The 23027-nt window shown below is 38.5% G+C and overlaps 2 long non-coding RNA genes across 5 annotated transcripts; one reads left to right on the forward strand and one right to left on the reverse strand.

Moving 5' to 3' along the window:
- Positions 1–8225: 8225 nt before the first annotated feature.
- Positions 8226–13227, reverse strand: LOC104910661. 2 transcript variants are annotated; one of them, XR_793305.3, is made up of 3 exons: positions 13094–13227; positions 12564–12626; positions 8226–10961 (listed from the first exon to the last, which is right to left on the reverse strand). It is a non-coding gene; the product is annotated as an uncharacterized LOC104910661 (long non-coding RNA). The 2 variants fall into 2 exon arrangements; XR_793306.3 differs by having other exon boundaries at positions 12564–12623; positions 13094–13226.
- Positions 13228–13551: 324 nt separating this feature from the next.
- Positions 13552–22636, forward strand: LOC104910662. Of its 3 annotated transcripts, none has more exons than XR_002114243.1 (5): positions 13555–13645; positions 15650–15808; positions 19338–19504; positions 19627–19714; positions 20574–22636. It is a non-coding gene; the product is annotated as an uncharacterized LOC104910662 (long non-coding RNA). The 3 variants fall into 3 exon arrangements; XR_793308.2 differs by having other exon boundaries at positions 19627–19677; XR_002114245.1 differs by lacking the exon at positions 15650–15808 and having other exon boundaries at positions 13552–13645.
- Positions 22637–23027: the final 391 nt, after the last annotated feature.

Consider the following 23027-nt stretch of genomic DNA (forward strand, 5'->3'; position numbering starts at 1 on the left):
TGTGCCGGGCCGGGCCATGGAAAGCGTGCTACGGCCAGCCCTCGGTTGGTTGGCTTCCGCGTTTCGTGCGGTTTGTGAGATCGCCGTGCTGGCTTTTCTCATTACCCAAATTAACGGAGCAGAGGCGCTGCGGTTTTACTAGGGTTTTCAGGAGTTTGTACGTTACTGACAACATCGTTGTGTAATTTTGGGGGGAAAATAAATGCTGAAGCTTTGCTTGAACTTACATTCCCTACTAAAGCACGTAGGAAACTGAAACACTGATTTAGGGTGACGGTGATCTTCTTAGAAGCAAAGCAAGAACAGGCACAAAGAAACAACAAAACCTCTGTGTTACTTTCTCAGCATTTCAGTTACAAAACCAGAAAAAGCTGTATCAAAAAGTCACGTTGTTTTATTTTCTTTTTCCCTTTGGAATCTCCCGTGGTTTTTGTTTGTTTGTTATTCTCCTCTTGTTTTGGGTTGGAGCACTGTTTGCTTTGGGAGTGCTTTCAGTGTTCAGAGCTTTAGAAGCTGTGAAATAAAAGGAGTGTTTAACGGTCGTAAAACAAGTTCCCCATACTACTGAAGCCAAAAATTGTCTGTCTAAAAATACGTGCATACCAAATCACTGAATAGAAGATTTTGGTTACATATTAGGCAGAAATTCTTTACTTAGAATGTGGTGAGGCTCTTGCACTGCTGTCCACAGCTGTGGGTGCCCCATCCCTGGAGGTGCCCAAGCTTGGATGGACCCAGGGCAGCTTGAGCTGGTTGGGGGCACAGGGCCCACGGCAGGGATTGGGGCTGAATGGTTACCCAAACCATTCTGTCATTCAGAGCACTTTCTGTACACACTATCACTGGAATAGAATCATAGAATCACAAGGTTGGAGACGACCTGCAAGATCTAGTCCAACCGTCCTCCCATTACCACTGCTGCCACAAGCTACTAAACCTTATCTCGCAGCTCCTCATCCAGATGCCTCTTAAACACTGCCATAGATGGTGACTCCACCACTTCCCTGGGCAAGCCATTCCAGTGCCTGACCACTCTTTGAGAGAAAAAGTTCTTCCTTATTTCTAACCTAAACCTCCTCTGGTACAACATGCCGCCATTTCCTCGAGTCCTGTTTGTTGCCTGGGAGAAGAGGCCAAAACCCTCCTCATCACAACCTCCCTTCAGGAAGTTGTAAAGTGCAATAAGGTCTCCCCTGAGCCTCCTCTTCTCCAGACATAATAAAAGCATTCCTCATAAGAAACAAGTCTTTGGAAAAAAACAGTATGAGCACAGGTACTTGACAAAAGGTATAGAAAGGAAACAGGGTATCAGTGATAAACAGTTCCAGTTTGTCTTCTGTATTTGCAAGTCAGAAGATCAGGATGTTTCTAGGAAACTGTGTCAAGCAGAAACATGGGAAATATTCTCAGCCTCTTTAGGAAAAGAGGTGACATTTATGAAAACAATTAGTATATCAGAAGAAAGATGCCAGGCAGCTGAAAAGGCTTATTAAGGCTCTAACACCATTAGAATTTCTGGATATGACATGAAATGCATGAAAACTAAAAGAAGATGGCATAGCTGTAACAATTACCACTAAGTCAACAGGCAATACAGTTAGCCCATTTTCTTTGACACTCACTCTTACCTACTTTATCTTCTCATCATACTTCAGAACAATTTTCCTATCTAACCTCTCTGACCTCATCTTTCCCGTGAAGCTCTCTTTTTACTTCCTCTAGGGATCTCAGTTGATTTTTCCTAAGCTTAAGGATTTTTATTTATTTCTTTATTTCTGCAGCAGGCCTCTCTGAAGCAGAATAGTTCTGCTAGAGCTTTCACTGCTAGCAGCTGTCCTCTTTAACAAGAACTCTATAGTGTTTTGTTTGTTTCTTTCTTTCTTTCCACGTTGGTAATGCAAAACAAAAAGCAGTTAAATAAATCCTAATACAAACTAGCAGTAGCTGAACACAGGACTTGCTAGATAATCTCTTTTTTGCCTCTCTGTACGTGCTTTTTCTATGAAGGAGAGTTTCATCTGGGAAAGGAGGAAAAAATGAATGAGAAAGAAGTAAGACTCAAAGGTGAATGAGCAATCCAAAAGCACTAAGCTTTACCACACCTCAGTGAGGTTTGTATCTGGTGTCATTTTTATCTCATTGTCTTACATTTTAGGATTCTATTAGTTTGAAGATTTTTTTAGACGCAATTATTTTTAAGCCTAAGCAGCTGACATTACTGCATGAAGGATAACTGGTCTACTTAAAAAAATATGACTGCTATTGTCACCTGAACATAAATTCAGAATGGAACATACAGTAAGAAACAGAATACTAGGTTAACCTCCTGTCTAATCTGCTGCCCTAGCTTTGATAGCAGGCAATGCAAGAAGCTTCAGAAGTGGCAGAATAAGATTGTACCTGCTTATCTATTCCAGTGGCTTGTTTATTTATCATAGTACTCATTTGTTATTTTCTTTCTGATTAGCACAAATGGAGATGCTTTTTTAAAACTTTTAAATAAAAAGGTCAAGCAACCAACAAATTGGACTTAATCTAGTTATAGAATGGCCTGGGTTGAAAAGGACCACAATGATTTTGTAGTTATATGTTGAATTAAAAAAATTGCTGCTCTTAGTGCCGTTTTTTGAGTGTAGTTTGTAGTGATGTTCCTCAAATATGTAATGCCTTAACACAAGCCCAAACCTATTCCTTTGCTAATTTAAAAATACTGGAAGATACACAAATAATCTCAAATCTCTCCATTGTATTGGGCGGGGCTGTAGAATTAAATCTGAAAGCAAAGTGGTGGCTGAAGACATTTTGACAGATATCCTTCAAGAGAGTAAGTCATGAACCAAGTCATGGAGATATCAACAAGTGAAAGACGGTTGACTCATAGATCAGTCTGACTTTCAAAAGGCACATTTCTTTTGATATTCTGCATATTAGCAGGCCTTTAATATGTATTCTTTTTTAAGGAATTCAAAAGATGCATGAGCTTGGTGAAAAAATGCATGAAAACCTTTGTTCCACTGTATTTGAAATGTATCAGAAGTAATTCTGAGCTCTCTTACGTGACAGCAAAATGCCCTCTTTTTACTTATGGAAAGTCATGCCCAAGAAATTTGGCACAAAGGCCCCAGTTGAGAAACAGTTGATAGATGGATGACTTTTTAGATTGAATAAACATTTCCTGACAAGTCTCTATGCCAGTTTGCACATATCATCACACAGATGTGACTATATGGTTTATGATGGGCATGAAGCCAAAGTAAAGGGATCTGGGAAGTGTTATGTCCTGCCAAATGTACATTTGCTGTAGTTAAAGAATGTTCTAATGTGTCTTTTCCTTTGATTAATATTTTTTAATTGATTTGGAGGAGAATGCAGAAAGGGTGACTCATAATACAGGGAGAAGGGTTCTTCCTATCATCTGGTGAGATAAAGAGCTTAGGAGTGGCAGATCTTACAAGAGGTGAGGAGGTTGACAGTTTTCTATGATATATCTTAATGGAAAACACCATAGCATAACCTTGATTTTGATACTGCAAATTTATATGTAGGCAGACCTTTGGGATGTTTTCATTGTTAAAAGGGAAGATTCTTCTTCTCTTACGAATTAATCACAAGGAGTTGTAGATGTTGCACACACCAGGAAAGGCAGTACAAGGTATGATGGCAAGGAAAGAGCATTCTACAGGCTGAAGCTGATGGGACTCTTGTATCTAGTCTGAATATGATCAATACTGATTATGCTCTGAGCTGAATTGGCATTATGCCAGTTCAGATATAGGCATAAAACATATGAAAGTATAAAACATTTACAAAATGATCAGCTTTGAAGAAGGAACTATACTGGAATCAGAAATATGAGGATTCTTGGATTCCTATCCACCCGAGAGTGCTGAGGGAGCTGGCGGAGGTGATAGCCGAGCCGCTTTCCATCATCTATCAGCGCTCCTTGTTGACTGGTGAGGTCCCAGAAGACTGGAGGCTTGCCAGTGTGACTCCCATTTACAAGAAAGGTCGTAAGGAGGATCTGGGGAACTACAGGCCTGTTAGCCTGACCTCGGTGCTAGGGAAGGTTGTGGAGCAGATTGTCTTGAGAGAGATCATGCGGCATGTGCGGGATGACCGGGGGATCAGGCCTAGCCAGCATGGGTTCATGAAAGGCAGGTCCTGTTTGACCAACCTGATCTCCTTCTATGATCTAGTGACCCATCTGGTGGATGAGGGAAAGGCTGTTGATGTGGTCTACCTAGACTTCAGCAAAGCCTTTGACACTGTCTCCCACGATATTCTCCTGCAGAAGCTGGCAGCCCGAGGCTTGGATGGGTACACTCTTGGCTGGGTAAGGAGCTGGCTGGAGGGCCGGGCTCAGAGAGTGGTGGTGAATGGAGTTAAGTCCAGCTGGCGACCGGTCACGAGTGGTGTTCCCCAGGGGTCGGTGCTGGGGCCTGTCCTCTTCAATATCTTTATTGATGACCTGGATGAGGGCATCGAGTGCACCCTCAGTAAATTCGCAGATGACACCAAATTGGCTGGAAGTGTGGATCTGCCTGGGGGTAGCGAGGCCATACAGAGGGATCTGGACAGGCTGGAGAGCTGGGCTGAAGCCAACAGGATGAGGTTTAACAAGACCAAATGCCGGGTCCTGCACTTCGGCCACAACAACCCCAGGCAATGCTACAGGCTTGGGGCAGTGTGGCTGGAGGACTGCGTAGAGGAAATGGACCGGGGGGGGGGGGTATTGATTGACGCTCGGCTGAACATGAGCCGACAGTGTGCCCAGGTGGCCAAGAAGGCCAATGGCATCCTGGCTTGCATCAGAAACAGTGTTGCCAGCAGGAGCAGAGAGGTGATTGTTCCCCTGTACTCAGCACTAGTGAGGCCGCACCTCGAGTACTGTGTCCAGTTTTGGGCCCCTCACTGCAAGAAAGACATTGAGGCCCTCGAACGTGTTCAAAGGAGGGCAACAAAGCTGGTGAGGGTCTGGAACACAGGCCACATGAGGAGAGGCTGAAGGAGCTGGGAATGTTCAGCCTGGAGAAGAGGAGGCTCAGGAGAGACCTCATTGCTCTCTATAACTTCCTGAGGGGAGGTTGTAGTGAGCTGGGGGTCGGCCTCTTCTCTCGTGTCATTAGTGATAGGACCAGAGGGAATGGTTTCAAGCTACGGCAGGGGAGATTCAAGCTGGACATTAGGAAGTATTACTTTTCAGAAAGGATGGTCAGGCACTGGAATGGACTGCCCAGGGAGGTGGTGGAGTCGCCGACACTGGGGGTGTTCAAGGAAAGACTGGATGTTGTGTTGAAGGACACGATTTAGTGGGAGCTATTGGTAATAGGAGAACGGTTGGACTGGATGATCTTTTAGGTCTTTTTCAACCTTGGTAATTCTATGATTCTATGATTCTCATATTATGAAGAAAGATAAAGTGTATTAGGCTTTTACTCAAAAGTAGTGCTCCTTTCTGACTCAGCAATAACTGGGTGACTTACGGAAACGCTGCTGATCAGGCAACTTCTATGAGGAAGCATTGGCATCTAATGGCCTGACAATTATATACCTGGTAAGTGTACTTACTGATCAAGTGTAATCAATGAGAATAAGCAGCATTTTGACATGTTACCCTGAATCAAAATCAGTTTTTTCACATACCATACAGATATTAAGATTTTAAGCATTAAAGAAAGTTTTATAGTTTTTCATGTTTTCAATCCTGCTGGAAGGGTTAATGTGTAATGGATATTCAGTTAATTATTGTAAGAATTTGGTTATTTGTAAGATAATGTTCAGTATTTTTTTTTAATCTATATGCATCCACACTTTATTTACAAAAGTATAGGGTGCCTTGAATAAATCTTATAATAATAATTATTAGAATATTATAATAATTATGAGAATAAATAATTATTTGAATAAATCATATTGCTGTCAGGGGGAGTGGCTGCATGTATGCTTGCAAAGATGCAAGGCAGATCAGTAAGGTACACAAAAACATGAGAACAACCTCAGAATCAGAAGGTAATGGAAAAATCCTTTTAACATGATCATATTATAACATTGTTCCAAGAATGCTACAGAAGGAAAGAAGGTCATTTAAGCCCACAGTGTAATGCTAAACTTCATTAGCCTGCCAAAAGAACTTTAAAAAATAACCAAAAAAAAAACAACCACCCAACAACTGTATAGTCTATTGGAAATACTGTAAATCTAGTGTTTATCTTGGGATTTTTAAATAGAATACTGGAGTTCTATTTTCAGCTCCACACTGATGTTGGGCAAGTTGCTTCTAACTATATTTTCGGAGTGTTTTTTGACAATGTATTTATGAGGGACCTGAGATCAGCCTTCTCCATCAAAGGTTTTGAGAGTTTGGGATTGTATTTGAAATCTACACATAATTTCTACATATATTTGAAAAGTCCTTATTTTTCTCCCCATTTCTCTGCCCATTTGTCAAATAATTTTGAGATCCTCACATGAAAATGGAAACCTGACTGTATGTCTGCACTTCTATTACTGAATGTGGGTGAAAAGGTACGGTTGTCCATATATATTTATTGACTTCCCAGGGTTTTGCATGACTGCTTGCTAAATAGGTAGTTGGCCTTATATCCTAAGCACTAATGGATGTATACTTTTGTCTTATTTGTGGTCACCTTTATCTTTTCACAGAAATTATCTGTGCAAGATAAACTGTGAGCACTTCTTCATGTTTCAACAATAAATTGCACGCAATTTAGAAAAAAATATGTTAACCTGATATTACTCCTAATAAATGCAAATAACATCAGTGGTAGTAATGAGAAAAATGTAGACTAAAACATTATTTCTTTAACTATTTAAATATTTCATGGGTTTCTACTTGGAAAAAAAATAATAAAGTATTGTAGAGGTGTTGTGTGTGTCTCCTTTAATTTTATTGACAGAAGCACTAAAAAAGCAAAGATTTACCTTGCTAATGATCCCTGGTTTTGGCAAGATAGTAAGTATAGGGAGAAGAGAATATCTGTTCTTACCATAAACAGGAAAAGAGGCTTTATAACAGCAGCATTTGCTAGCACCTCTAAAATTAACTCTGGGTCAAGCTTTCCATGATGAATGCCTTTTTTAGAGTTAATACAGAGCAGCTGAGCCTATAAACACATTAAAAAGTATATTTCAAACAAGTTAGTCTGGGAACTAACTTTTAAAATAGCACATGTGGAAACAAAAACATAGATTTATACTGAGCATTCATTTCCTATTATAAATTGTTGCCTACAGTATTTCTATCTCTTCCTGGGATTGAAATATAAGATAATTTAGAACACAGACGGATAACTGTAAATCAACAAAGCTTACGCTGGTCACGACAACTCTAGGCAACCCTACAGGCGTGGGGAGGAGTGGCTGGAAAGCTGCTGATGGAAAGGGACCTTGGTGTGTATTGATGGACAGTCAGCTGAATATGAGCCAGCAGTGTGCCCAGGTGGCCAATGGCATCCTGACTAGGATCAGGAATGGTGTGGTGAACAGGACTGGGGAAGTCATCCTGCTCCTGTACTCAGTATTGGTAAGGCCTCACCTTGAGTGCTGTGTTCAATTTTGGGCACCTCAGAACAGAAAGGACATTGAGGTGCTGGAGCAGGTCCAAAGAAGGGCAGCAAGGCTTGTGAAGGGCTTGGAGAATATCCCCTACCAGGAGAGAGTGAAGGAACTGGGGCCATTCAGTCTGGGAAGAGGAGGCTGAGGGGAGACCTTATTGCTCTCTTCCAAAATCTGAGAGGTGCTTACAGCGAGAGCAGGGCTGGTCTCTTCTCACTGGTGACAGGACAAGGGGAAATGGCCTCAAGTTGCTCCAGGGTAAGTTAAGGTTGGATATCAGGAAACACTTCTTTACAGAAAGTGTTGTTAAGCACTGGAATGGGCTCCTCAGGGAGTGATTGAGTCACCATCCCTGAATGTGCTTAAAAATCATTTGGCTGCGGTGCTCAGGAACATGATTTAGCAAAGGGTTGTTAGTTCGGGTAGTATGGTTAGGTTGTGGTTGGACTTGATGATCTTTAAGGTCTTTTCAACGAGAGCGATTCTATGGAAAAGAAAAAAAAGAAACAAGTATGTACAAGGCTAACTGCACAATTTGTGTGTAATTTGTACACAGTACAGGTAGAGAAAGTCAATTTAACTTCTAAAATTGTTTAGTTTTAACAGTTATTCTATATATTATAATAGTGATAAGAAAACTTGTGGGGCTTTGTCAAGTTTTCTCAATTTTTGTCAACTGCTGAAGATGTTCTCATGTCTGAAAAGCAGGTGCAAGGGTAAAAGCCCTCTTATTCTGAAGAACTGTCATTTTGTACCCTCAACTAAATTTGACATTACAGTTCCCAGGATGGCAAAGCCAATTAAGAAGGCTCTTGTGATTTAGCACACTGCAGCAGAGATATTTTATCCATTTTTTAATAGCTCAAGTGAAATATAAAGAGCTTCTTGAAGGTCTATCAGACAGTGGCAGTAGTAACTGAAGTCTTTTCTAGTCTTATGGTATTTTGTATTTTAAAATATTTACAGTTGTTAGAGTAAAAAAAAAGTAGGATTCTTTATTTTGTCATGGCACCTCAGAAGACATGCTTTCTGCTTTGCCTTTAGAATACAAATTTCCAATGGGAATTTCTGTGGTATGCACACTGCTCTTGGGCAGTGAGCCATTTCAAAATCATGGATGATCCAACCCAGGGACAAGAGTTGGTATTACCAGTGGTGGCCTGCCTTTACTGCTGCTACATGCACAGCTTCTGATACCTCTGAGCCTCTAGCACTGAAGAAGTAGTTAAGTAATCCCTTCCAAAGCCATACACTTTTCTGCCAACATTACAAATGAAACTAAAGTATCCATGGTGAACAGAAGTGAGGTGGTTTTGTTTTCAATTTTCCTTCTGCTATATGCAGTAGGAATGAGAAAATGAAAGGATATTTTTTGAATTTTAAAGGAAAATTAAAAGTTAAACACATCAGTAGACCATAACAGTGGCTATCTGTGTTTTAGGATCTTGTACAGGAGGATGTGAGTCATTCCAATATCATATAGAAGTATACACCCCCAGAACGGTAGGTAGCTAACATTGGTTTTAATACAGAAAATAAAATGCACTAAAAAATCTCTGAGGAGCAAAGGAAGTAGAGAAATATGGTTTAGAATACTGAGAGCTGCCAGGGTCGAATAAAGTGTAGATGCATATTACAACAACGGTCAGACCTACGAAGGCTTTGTATTATATTCCAGATAGCCACATATTGGACATTATCCAAACCAATTACCCTGAGTATAAATGCTATGTCAATTCATCACTGAAAACAAGTTTGTAAATGAAGAACTAGTAAAACCTGTCAGACTTAGAAGTTTGGCAAAATTTTGTTTAGATTATAAACTTAATAAATCTAACTTCTAAACATTTATTGTCTCCAAACTAAAGGAAGCTTAAAATACATCTATTTCATGCTATTTTTAGAACCAGGCAAATCTTGGCTCTGACGATATCTTGTCAGTGGGTGACAAACTCTGCTTATATATATTTGAGGAAAAAATGTATAGAGTACCCAGCATTCATGGCTTACATGCCCTTTCAGAAGATGTTGCTCTTTACAGCAACCAACAACATTCACTGGCTCCTGTCCATTTTTTATGTTTAACCAACTAGATTTGAGATAAATACTAATGCCAATTGAATTTTCAGGTTATAGAGCATAGCAATGCTTCAGTTTATGTCCCTTCAATCCTGTTATGTAAATTGCCCCCATTGTCCAACTCAATTCTTAAAGGTAGAACCTTCTGATCAGATCCAAGCCATTCTGGACAGAGCAAACTATCATCAGTCATACCAACACTGATTTCTGAAGCCTAGTTGTAACAGTATGGAGACCAAACTGCACATTTTGCAGAGCTCAGATGTTCTTGGACAAATGCATCTCTATGACTTTGTCTGACAAAAACCACAGAGCCAAATGAGTATAGGCCATCTAAATAACAGTATTTCCTAATGCCTGTGCATAACAAATACCTAAAAGCATAAATATGATAAAATACCTACCAAACAATGCTACTGCCACCATTTTGGAAACAGGTTCTAACTATTAGCATTACTCCTTATTTCAATTTGTCTTATTTTTCCCCAACAGAAACTTCCAGCAGTTAGAAATGAACCCTGAGAAAAGAATGGCTATTACTGTTAACCTGTGCTGAGCACTGAAAATTAACAGTGATATCTGACTTGGTAATTAGGAGGAAGATAAAAAAAAAAGACTAAGAAACACTACTAGCTATTGAATTAATTGATAGCTCATATGATTTAAGGAAAATAATTTATATTGAATTGGTGCATGTATTTGAAATTTGTTCTCTGAAAAGAACAGCATACAATTTTGCAATAGCTGGCATATACATTGGTAGGTTTTATATCTGTATTGATCCTTTGTGGCGTATCATAAAAGAAGCCTGTAAATTATTCATATCTAAAAGAAATTAGATGCTAGGAAAAAAAGCATTCCTGAAATCAATTTTAAGGGCAGCAGAGTTGTTAAGTCAGCTGACTTGCTAGAGCAGTTTCTAACAATCATTTCTAACAATCATTTAGTTGCTAATAATACCTCAATCACCTCGTTAAATCTACCCTCACACACCAAATGTAAAGGCACTGGTGCCTCAGCTTAAGCAACAAGCCTCAGAATGCACTTTAATGGGATACCAGTTTGGCCTCAAAGCATTAGCCTGCTTACACTTTTCCAAGGCAGAAATAAACCCACGTAGATATTAAGTGACCAACCCTGTATGTTTGAGACCAGCACACGCTGGTCACATGTATTTTGGCCCCGAGCTGAGGCTGCATTATGAAGCAACTTAAGTGATCCAGGTTTGCAGTTTTTTAGGGGAATGGCATCCGGCCTTCCATGAACATTTTGAAGCACTCCTGGCAAAGCCCCTCAGTGTAGTAGTACTGAAACAAAAATAAGTTTGTAAAGTGATCATATAAATAATTAGATGAATAGATAAACATCGTATTTATAGAAAACATGCATATAGAGGAAGCAGTAATACTGTTTGGATGTGCTGATAATGATTATACTGGAATACTTGGAAGAGAAAAGTACCTGACAGTTCAAAGCTGGGCAGAAGCAATTGTTAGTCTTACACTTTTGATTAAGAGATTACCACACACACACACTCACAAGCAGAATAGAGTTTTTCATTTCCTTTTCTTAGCCAGTTCATGAGAGCTCCACAGCCTGCTCTGCAGCATTGAGCAGCTGACAGGTACAGCAATGCCCTTAGGCAGAGCTCTTTCTGAGTGCCACATGTGCTGGCTGGGTACTGTTGCAGCACTAGAACTCTGCCAACAAGTTATCCAAATATTTACTTACTTTCACAGGAACATCTTACAGCTGACACTGAACTGCATGCTGCCATAGCTACACTACTTTCAGTGGCTGAGCTAGTTCATTTGAATGTAGCTCTCATTTCTATTTAAAACAACAGAGAAATAACTTTGCAAATCTACAATGTCTATGGCTTGAGCTGTCACTGAATTACTTTTGTTTGCATACTGTAACATATAAAATATTGAAGCAGTAGGCTACATATATCAACAAGGAAAAACATCTTACATGTAAATCCTGTGGAGGGATTACTTGCTAAAGCATTAAAAAACCATCTGGATTTAGACCTGTTTCTCAAGGTGCCTCAACAACATGAACTCCTCAGGGAATACTCAAGGCATCCCAAGATTTTTATTTACATTATGAAGAATCATTTGGAACTTAGCATCTACAAGTAAAACCTATTTGGATTTAGGTTTTTGTTTAATTGTTTGTTTTAACTTCATTGTTAAGTATTGCTCCAGCTCTAGAATAGCCTTTCCTACATTTAAGACATTGCAGGTCACACTATTACAAGTAAAGATGTGCTACTGAATGGGTAAATTGGCTACATTCTGAAAAATGGAGCTTTGTTTTAGACTGATTTTCAGTTTGCTGAAATCTGTACCATTCTGCACCAAACCTAGATATATTTATTCACTCTCCATTTCAATGAAGTGTGTCCAGAAGACATATGAAAAGGAAGGAGATCAATAAAATACGCTTTACAAAATACATTACAAAACCCACTGTTTTTCAGTTGTCCCCATCCATCTAACTTGCTTTGTATTTAAATCATTCCTATTTATATAATAAGAACAGATCAACATTAATCAAATAACAGTAGTCTATAATTTGATTTAAATATTCTATTCCAACTTCCCCTTGTCTTGTCTCTTCAGTATAATGTCCTCTAAATACTTACATACCACATATTTATTATTGTTTATTATAAAAAATTAAGATATAAATACACATTCAAGAAGACAATTCAAAGATTAAGTTACTTTTAAAGCTGTGCTGGTTAAGAGATACATACAAAAACAAAAAGATTAAATCCATTTTGACCAACTTAAATTTTAAGACTTTAGTATTTGCTGTATATCATGTAACTTTCTTTAGCAAATTTAAAAAGACAGAAAATAAGAAAATCCACAAAAAGTAACTTTTGGTAATTCATTTACCTTCTCCTCCTCACAGTCAAAGATACAGACTAGACAGCCATCTTAATTCTGATGTATAATCTGCTGAATTTAAATAAAATTGATTAAACTTTGTTACATAGAACTGGATTCTCTGAAGAGCAATTTAGTAGATTATTTTCTGTATCCTAAGAGAGACAATGAGATAAAACTTGAAGTTAAAATAATCTGACCTTGAAGTTAGTAGACAGTAATAAACAGATTCTTATTTCAAATTTAGTCAATTTTCTTCCACCTAATCTGTAGAACTCCCAAAAGCATTAGTATTGAGGAAGGGTTTCTAATCAGGATTACCATCAGTAATGCTTTTAGAAAAACCAGTACAAGCAGTTCTCTTGACCATTCTTAAAGTTGGGCCATCTTTACATGTACACCCCCCCATAACACTCTGGTCAATACAATGATGTATAATCAACAATATACAGAGAAGTTATACTGATCTTTAGCAATTGCGTAATTAGAAAGATTATCATACAAGAAAAGGCTAATTAAAAATGAATGGAAAAGCTTACCCACACCCTGGGCTTGCAGGAAAAACTTCAAAAAGAGCAATCCCCAGAGAAAAAAGCTTCCTCAATCAAAGTCAGCCCTTAAATGGGGTTTAGGAGAGGTGCAGCCAGGCTCTACCCCTTCCGGTCACACAGCTGAATTGCCTTCACCTGTGCTCCCATGGCTGACTCAGTGCTTGTTTCAGGTGATCAATCAGATGTTCAGGTCATGATGCAATAGTTCCTATAGAGATGACTATGTCAATAAACCTTCAGACAGTATTAGTAGTTACAAGAATATTATACTAAATAAATATTTTAAAAGCTACCTTCTTTGAGTACTGAACTAGGAACATTCAAAGATGTAGTGGAAATGCTAAATCAGGGCTTGAACCAGTGATTGAGCACCTGCTAGGAAGGTGGGGTCAATCCAGGGGCGCTCAGGTGCATGTAATGTACCTGAGTGACCAGAAGGGGTGTAGCCAGGATCCACCCCTTCCCAGACTTCATTTAAAGTTGGCAGTGCAGGTGAGGGTGTTTTGTTGGAGTTTCCTGCACACTTGAAATTTTCTGAATGTAAGTATCTTTGTTCTTTTATGGCTGTGTTTATGGTTGTTGTGTTTGAGTAAGTCGTTGTTTGTTATAGCTTAGATTCTTGTTACTATGTTGTCATTCTTTTCCATTATATTGCAAAGAATCACAGAATTGTAGGGCTTGGAAGTGATTTCCAGAGGTTGTTGAGTTCACTTGCCTGATTAGTAGTTTTTTTTTTATAGTAGGTGTCACATGTAGACATCCAGATAATACTTGAATATTTTCAGAGAAGGAGAATCTATCACTTAATTGGGGAGCTTGTGTATTATATATAATATAAAATAAAAGATTTTTTTCTTCTTGTTTTCCTGAAGTTGTTCTGTTTATTTCATAGAATATTTTTTTCTTTTTATTTCTATGGTTGCAGTTCAAATATTCTTCCATAATTCTAGGTAACGAACTGATATTCTGTTTTAGCAACATGCTGTAAATCTATCAAGTTAGCGTTACAACTAATACGTTGTGTTGGCTAAGAAAAATTACTGGAAAACTATTACTCTCTCTATTTCTGAATATTAGAGCAGGGAACATAAGAATGAGAACACTTATGGGTGTAATAAGTGCTACAGCACATTCTGAATACCCACACTTACATTCTTGGGTAGTCTAAGTAAGTTGCTTTAATAATTGCAGTTGGCTTTGTGGCTTTAATTGGTTTAGCATTGCTCCATACTTTTCTAAAATTTCAGAAGAAATAAACTGTGTGCTCTTTGCAAACTGTAACTTTCTATTGCAGAAACACAGGATTTCAGGTTGGCTTGCTTGTAAATATTGAGTTTCAGAAATGCTTGTTGTATTGTCCATAAAAAGTGTGTTTTTCTTCAGTAATCCTGCTGCCTATGGGGGTGCTTGAAGCAAACACCAGTCTATGCTGCTGCACAGCCATCCATATAGCACTACGGTTCTGACTAATTTTTGTGTGGATATACTTTACCAAGGAACTGTCAGAACTGTTCAAATGAAGCAACGTAGCTTTTAATAACACTGGGATGGGATTACTACATAGTACTGTAGAATTCTATATGCTAAGAGCCATCAAATACATAGTACCCATCTGATAGAAATACTTGAAATGCATTGTTAATGCATTTCTGTAGAACCAGGGGTTTGAGCAGGCATTACAGACTCTGTGGTTTCTAATAGAATTAAAATATTTCCATTTAATAGCAAAATATTTTTGTTCTCATTCCTAGAACCTAACATTGCAATTCAGTGTTCTATCCAAATGTTTTCTTTTAACTTTCCATAAAAATCTTAGAAACCAAACTGCACATGACTTTAGTGGATTATGTTTGGCCTTTCTTGCATAAACTTAATGGCTTTCTTATAACTGTAGCAAAGAGAAGCTGCAATACGTGGTAAATATCAACTTCACTCCCACTGAAAAGCTTACTATTTGTTTCTGAGAAATAAACATTCTGACCTTTTAGTCTGCACCTGACTGAGATGTTGAGGTCCATTAAGGTGTTTCCATAAACTTTAGTACCCCAAACTACACAAGAAGAGAGCTGGCATCTTAGTCATACTAAATGCTTTTAAGTGAGATTGCAATGCAGTATGTCTACCAGAAGGGAGAGTGCAATTTTGATTGGGGTATGAATGTTACAGAGTTTGTTACAGAGCATTACTGCAGGTGAAAGTCACTTTGGAAAAAGATTAAAACATAAGCAATAGAACCTGACAAATTCTGAACTTAAACAAATGAACAAACAAATTAAAACCAATCAACCAACAATAAAACAAACCATAAAACTTGGTCTTTTGAAATAATTCAGTCACTGAATCTGGTTTTGGAAGGCACACAAGTTACTGTAATCTAAGTGATGGACAATTGAAATAAAATAAATCACCATACTTGTAATTGTTTTATTATATCATTTGGTAAATTACATCATTTGTATCAATTGATGCTTATATGTGCTACCAAATGGTTACAAACAACAATACTAATTTATTGTCTTCTGCTTTCTTTTGTTTATTTAATAGGATCCAATGCAGGAAATATGTTTTAGAAAAATTTCTTGCTAGAACCATGGGAAAAACATTCAGAGGGAAGAAAACAACTAAGGACAAAATAGATTTATCATATCAAAGGCTTCCTTTCCCTCTCAAAATGGCTTAAATACAAATATTATTTTTTATCATGTAAGTAAAAGCTAAAGAGACGTTGTGAATGTGAGTTTGTGATACAAATGTCTTGAAATTACTACGACTCTTAACAGCGTGTATTTTGATGTAGCAAATAAACAGATGTAAAAACTTGCTGAGGGAGTGGTAGCTGGCTAAATACATAGGAACTCCAGTGTTTTGCCATGTTGCAAACTGTAATAACACTTCAAAGTTTTGGACAGATTCCCTTGTATTATTGGTTAGGGTGTAGCTGTGTGGAAAATTGTAAATGTTGTCTTTTGGTATTTACTTAAGGACCCTTTGTAATCTTCAGCTATATTTATAGCTTAAAGTGGGAAGAAATCAAAATTAAAGAGGCCTGCTTGAGCATCCTTTGTAATCAAACGGTTTTCCCATTTTTCCTTAAAATAAAAGCACAGCCCATGTGCTTGGCTGCCTTAGGAGACCACCCGAAGAGTTTACAAGCTGTGACCTAGAGCTAAATGTCTCTGGAAAAGCAGAAGCTGCAGAATTTGCATCAAGAAGTTATGGATAAACTTACTCACTTTCATAGAGCCAAGGGGCCTCCTGGGGACTCTGAGGTCTTCCCTCTGTGAGGCCCCATGATGCCCACTGCCTTTCATGTTTCCTGACCTAGCAGAGCCAACAGTACCACCAAAATGGCCTCCTTGATAGTCGCTCTGTCTGTGGGAGTGTCAAGCCCTAATTCCAAGGCCCTGTGACAAAAAGGTGTCTGTCCCAGAATGGAAGGCTTGAGTGGCAGGCACTCCCAGGTGTGCAGCAATGACCTGGAGCCTCTGAAGGCAAGAGCTACCATGTCAGAGCTGCAGCAGTGGGCTGTAAGCTGGCACAGGTACTGAGCCACATGATTTCAGCACACCCCAAGCTTGCCTGTGCTGTGGAGATGGGAGGAAAGGTTGTCTGAGGGAGCTGTTCCACAGACCTTCCAGGGGAATGAGCACAGTTACTGGTTGCCTTGGGGGCAGTGCATCTGTGGAAGTCAGTTGTTACTGAACAAGGGCACCAAAACATAGAGCCCAAGACTGGGAGTGATAGAGCTGTCCATTAGTTACTTTATTTAGACTTTTATAATCTGTTTGCATCATAAACAACGCAGTCAAAGAAGAGCTTTCAAGTTTTGGCTTTCCCCTGTTGCTTACAAGATGCTTAAGGCAAGGTTTTAATGAGAAAGGGTTTTTATTAGACCAATTGCTTGTGTTGGCAAAACCAGCTGAGCTTTAGGACAAACAGAACCTCTGGGTTTGTGCAGCTGTAGAAAGCTGTCATGGAATCATAGAATTGTTTGAGTTGGAAGGGACCACTAAAGGCCATCTGATCCAACCCCCTGCACTGAACAGGGACACCTGCAGCTCCATCAGGAGCTCAGAGCCCCTCCAGCCTGATCTTGGCTGTCTCCGGGGATGGGGTATCCACTGCCTTGCTGGGCAACCTGTGCCAGTGCCTCTATGCCCTTTGTGTAAAAGTAGTCTTCTCTATGTCCTAGCTAAATCACTCCTCTTCTAGTGTGAAACCATTTCCCCTTGTCCTGTTACAGCAGACCCTGCTAAAGAGTCTGTCCCCTTCCTCCTTACATCCCCCCCCTTTAGATACTCAAAGGCCGCGCTCAGGTCACCCTGGAGCCTTCTCTTCTCCAGGCTCCACAGCCCCAGCTCTCTCAGCCTGTCCTCCCAGGGAGGTGTTCCAACCCTTGGGCCTTTTATGTGGCCTTCATCTGCACATGTTCAAATAAGTCCTCATCTCTGCTGTACTGATGACTCCCTCTCTGCATGTATCTGTGTCATAGGTACATAAAATTCAAGAACTCCTTTCCATTCTGCCAAAAACTCACTAAAACTTGAAAGCTGTTTCTGTTGAGGTGCTATCCCTGGGGAGCAAATTGTTTTCATGGGTGGTATACAAGAGCTTTACCATAAGAGGTTCTGTCTCTGAATTGTTAGTACAGTGAAAACAATTCCTTATTTGCTGTAATGGAAACGAAAGTAGAACTGCTCAGATAGAAGGACACAGATCGACCTCCTGTAACTGCATTGGAAATGTCCCAAAAGTAGTTACAAGAGCAGCTGGGTATGCTGTAAAAGAAACAGAATAGTAAAGTTTTCCAAAGTTTCAAGTAAGAGAGACCAGTTTATTGCCACCTAACCCAGGTCCTGGTGATCAGATCACAGCTGCATATCATTTAAATCTTATTTCTTTATATTTGGACAGAAATCTTGTTGCCTTTTTACCTGCTTTTCTTTCTCTAAAAAGAACACAGGATCTTTTTTTCTCTACTCCATACTCTTATAATGAAGCTGCTGCAGTAGTTTGTATCCCAGACATATGGAAATCTTTGTAATTTCCAGATACATTTTTATGACAATACACGCAGGTGATCTTACGCTGAAACTGAGTTGTTTTTAAATTCTTTCCTTCTGGTGATATTTTTTTCCCCCTTTCTTTATCTCCAATGTATTCAGAGAGTGATAATACACATTTCCTCAGATTTCAAGTGAATAAAAGATAAAGATTATAAGCTAAATAAGATAAATCCTTTAAATCTCTTTCATCAGGATTGTTGTCCATTTGACACTATTCCAGAAAAGGCCATATCAAAATCTTACATAATGGATCGAACACTTGCCTGTCTATAAGGAAACATTTTTTTTCATAGCTAGTTCTGCCTGAGGGGATGTGGTTTTGCTCCAATGGATGAAAATACTGATTTATTTCTTGTTTTATTTACCTAAGACTCTTTTCTAAATCATAAACCTTTAGCAGGTAATAGAAAATTCCTGTTAGTCATTTCAAAGGGTACAACTTTGGACTTTGGACTTTTCAACTCGCCCCCTTTCTGTAACTGAAGTTCAATGACCTTTATGATATTCTAGGCGTTTTCTGCTTTGACACTGCCTCTAAACTTTGTCATCAGAAAATGTCATAAGCGCACTTACTGTGTGCCAAAATTAGTGATGATACTATCCACTATTTTTAGTCTCCAAACTAATCCTAGAAAATTCAGCTGGTAACTTCGCTCCAAACATACACTTCCCGTTTCAGTGTAACATGTTGAAACTTTTTATTTTTGCAGTGGTAATGAAGATAGTATAGTCTGTCTAACACCAAGAAATCTATGTTTTTCTGTGATTTTGATCTGATTCCAGTTCATTTCTCAGCCCTAAATTCTTATTTTCTCTTACACTGTAGTCTTTCTCATTTTCAGCTAAGTTTTGAAAGGCTAGTGTATCAAAAGATTTCATGATTTCCATCAAAATTAGGCTTACTGGGTTTATTTTAAACTAGGAAAAAAAGAAGGGGTTGCTTTGCATGAATCATAGTCTTCTTCCCATGAAAGGCTTCTTTACCCTTCACTTCTCAAATTTATTCTTACGTTGGGTGTTTTAAAACCTTGCATACTACTGAAGTTCGTTTAATAGGCTTGTTGTTTACTTGTTACTTTCTCTATCCTTATTTCATTTGCTTATCTTGAGTAATATGATACAATGCTTGCCTTGTTTGCTTTATTAACCAGTCTTCTGCTTTTCAGGTCACTATTTAAGGCATAGTAACAGAGTTAAAATATATATTACAAAAATATGCTGAGGATGGAGTACTGCGCTATTTGAAGCGGGACTGAGCTACCTGAAGAAACAACTACACATCAAGTTAAGCCAGGCAGTGAGTGCATGAGGAAAGATTACCTCACTTATAAGTGTAAGTGATAGGAGACAGAAGCAGAGAGAACAGCGAGGGTCTCATAAAATGCCACTTCCTTTGTTTCTGTTGTCTTTCTCAGATGTGTTTCCTAATTAACACATACTGGTGTTTTTTTCTAGTATCTACATGGAAACATGGAAGATGCTTAAACTGCACAGAAAACAGGAATGGTAACAGCTCAGCTGCTTCAGCTTCCAATTAAACAATGTTTGTGTTGCTCTAATATAATGCTGTCTACAAACAGTGGACTTAGTCTTCCTTCTGTCTCTTTTCTTCCTTCCCACTGTTTCTGTCCTCTCTCCACTGCTCACTGCCAAGTTTTGTCCCTTTCTTGCCTTTTTTCTGGAGCTCGTTAGGCCCTTCAGTGAGCCATCTTGATCACTAATATAGCAAAGAATGCATCACATACACCAGTTTCTCAAAGCAGCAAAGCAGTGTGTTCTCAAGGATCCAAGAGATCCACATTATTTTTATTAAATTAGTTACTACTATTTAAGTGAATAATTTTCAAAATAGTTTAGAAAAGCTGGAGAAGCCACATACTTTATTTTTAAAAACAGTCATTTCAAATTTGGTTAAAGATAGACTTTCTACCAGTGAGGAAGGCATAAATGGTTTAAGGATAACTTTAAAAATCCTATACTGCATTTAAAGCAAATTACTCCTTTTTGAAAGGAACATAGAAATGTTCTTTTAAAATCAGTTATGGTAGAAAGTTCACCCTCCATGAGTGATAATAAGCACATAAATGGAAAGCATTTCGCTGCCTGCCTAATGGTCAGTAAATCTGCAGGGTCTGTATCTAAACTAAGGGAATCAAAGAGGGAGGCTTGCTATAACTATCTTGTTTGAGTTAACAGAACATGACAACAGAAATGCCTGTTTCTCTTTGTTATTAGAAGTCACTGTGATTTACCATAACAATTACTAATCAGCTTGGTCGTATGCATCTCTGTATTCTACATTCTTAAAAGATGCTGCTTGTTTTTTCATTTTTTTTAAATATTATTCTGACTTTCTCAAATATATTTCCTCATTAACTCATGGTGGTTTTTTTTTTTAACAGAACTTACATCAAAACAGAACAGGAATGATGCATCAACTGCGCAGTATTCTACTGACCATCATGCTATAGGTTGTCATAATTTGCAGAAAGCACAAGCAAATACAAAGATCAAATATCTGCTGTGCAGCAGATACTTGAAACTGATTTTTTCTGAATAGATAGAGCACTGGAGAACTGAAATCTTTAAGGTATCCTGCATTTCTATTATTTTCTGTGAAATATTAAAACTTGCATATTAGATCCTCAGAATATCCATCTGAAATTTATTTTAAAAATACAGTTCCAGGGTGAAATAATTTTACCTTCTTTCCCGTGCTGTAGAAAGAGATCATGAAAGAGAACTGCAAAAATTTCAAGAAGGAATCTGAACTCCTGCTCATTGAGAAGGGAACTGGATTTTCCCTTGCAGTGGCATCTATAAATGAAGCCATTTACCATTCCCAGTAATGATTCCAGCAAAATCTGATTTCTGCTTAGTAAAGAAGGAAAGTCAAGTTTAAGTTTCTGTAAGGCATGAGTGTGAAGCTTCACCATTCACCTTGAAATGCAGAAGGCCTTAATATTTCCCACTAGGCTCTGGCTCTCCCATCATTGTCTGTCTTATCTTCCATGGATACTGCAAAGCCTTTACCACAGATCAGAGCTGTTTCTCTTGAACCAGAACACCTGAAAAGAAAACTCTTCTTTTCTGATGCCTTTCTTTTTTTAACAATAGTATTCAAGGAGATACAGCAATTTATTCTACATTTTTGAAAACAATGTCTCTTGAATGAGATTTTTCTGTTAATGTCCTGAAATGTAAAGAGGTGGTCAATGTTTACCATGCCTGCTATTTTGGGGACATGCCTATTAAAGTGAAGGAAGGCATCTATTTTCCTGTGCATCAGATAGATTAATCACAAGGGCCAAAAGCCTGTGGGTTTCCTTAGTGCCGAAGAATGCATTTTCCTTCCAAGTTTTTTTAAACCACAGTGAATCAGGGGCTTCAAATGAAGCGAAAGATTACAGATTCTGAGAGGAGTACTGTCTTGATGTATCACAAGGGTGGCTAAAAATGTTATTCCTACAACAGAGCCTTTCAAGCTAATGGTTTGATAACTGTGGCCTTAGATGGAAAGGGTGAGGCTGAATTGAGGAGTGAAAGAAATTATCCAAACCTACCAGATCATATGGACTCTAAGAAGTACCAAGTATGGAGAAGTGTGTGCATAGGGATGGATGCTCCCATGTTTTCCTTCAGTCAGAAGATATATTGCTGTGTCATTTCAGAACAAGATTTTTGTTATCTGAGTTGTAAATCTCATGGAAATGTGGAAAACCACATGCTGGATCCCAGCTACACTTTTCTGAGTAAATAACATGAAAAGCTTGCCTTGTTTGAAGGTCAGGGGAAAGTGGGAAAGTCTGCAAGAAGTTTGTGTTCTACATGTCAAACAAATTGTTCTGTGTGAAGGAACTGGCAGTGAACATTGTGCCTTGAGCCCTCTCATGACATCTGTAGGAGAGAAATGAACTGGTTTTATAGTTTTGTTGAATGCAAATGTTCAACTGTATCTATACCTCTCCTATACACTTAAAAAGATTTTTTTTTTTTAAGAGAAGTTGTAATTTGCTTATCTTGGCTTTGTTGTCTTCTGTGTTTTTTCTTTTTTTTTTTTTCAGGTTAGCCCATCCCTTCCTAGTTACCCTTCTGGGAGTTTTTCCAAGAAATGTATGAAATGTGTTCTCTAGGCTAAAAAAGATACGTTCAACTGTACTTCTACAATTTTAGATTACACGGAGATTATGGAGGACATTGTCATATATCAGATCAGAATAAATTGTAATAGGCTGCTATGTAAGTACACGCAGGCTGGATCTTGATGTGGTTTCCCACAATAGTTGCTTTAGGCATTCATCTGGTGCAGTTTTCATGGAGTGCTATAATGACAGGTTCCACAAAACCCTCCTCACTCGTTTTTAGCTCTGCAATACCAAAACAGAAAAAAAAACTGTAGAGAACAACTAGGTGCTAAAAATGCACTCTGAAACAAGCACTTTTGTAGCTAAATTTTCTCTTCACACACTGAGGACAGGTCACTATTAGCTCTGCTATAAAACTGCAAGTATAGACAAATGCAAGGGATGCAAGAGAATGGAGACTGTTCCAGGCACATGAGGCAAGGCGAATGTGAATGGCAGCAAGAAATGAAGTAATTTTATGATACAGGTCAATTGAACAAGAACAAAGGTACTAGACACAAAGGCTCAGGATCACATGCAGCTATCCCCACAGCAGGTAGCCAGCTGTTCATATGCAGCTTTGAAAACATGTTCTGGATTAAGTCATGTAACAACTTTACTGAACTATGGACTAAAATCAACCTGAGCTGAAATTAAGTTTTATATGTTTGCTATGAAAATACTATTCCTAAATCAAAGCATTTTAGCAAAACAGTAATGATGCTCTTAAAA

The sequence above is a fragment of the Meleagris gallopavo genome, chromosome 4 (assembly GCF_000146605.3).
Source record: "Meleagris gallopavo isolate NT-WF06-2002-E0010 breed Aviagen turkey brand Nicholas breeding stock chromosome 4, Turkey_5.1, whole genome shotgun sequence".
Lineage (NCBI taxonomy): Eukaryota > Metazoa > Chordata > Aves > Galliformes > Phasianidae > Meleagris > Meleagris gallopavo.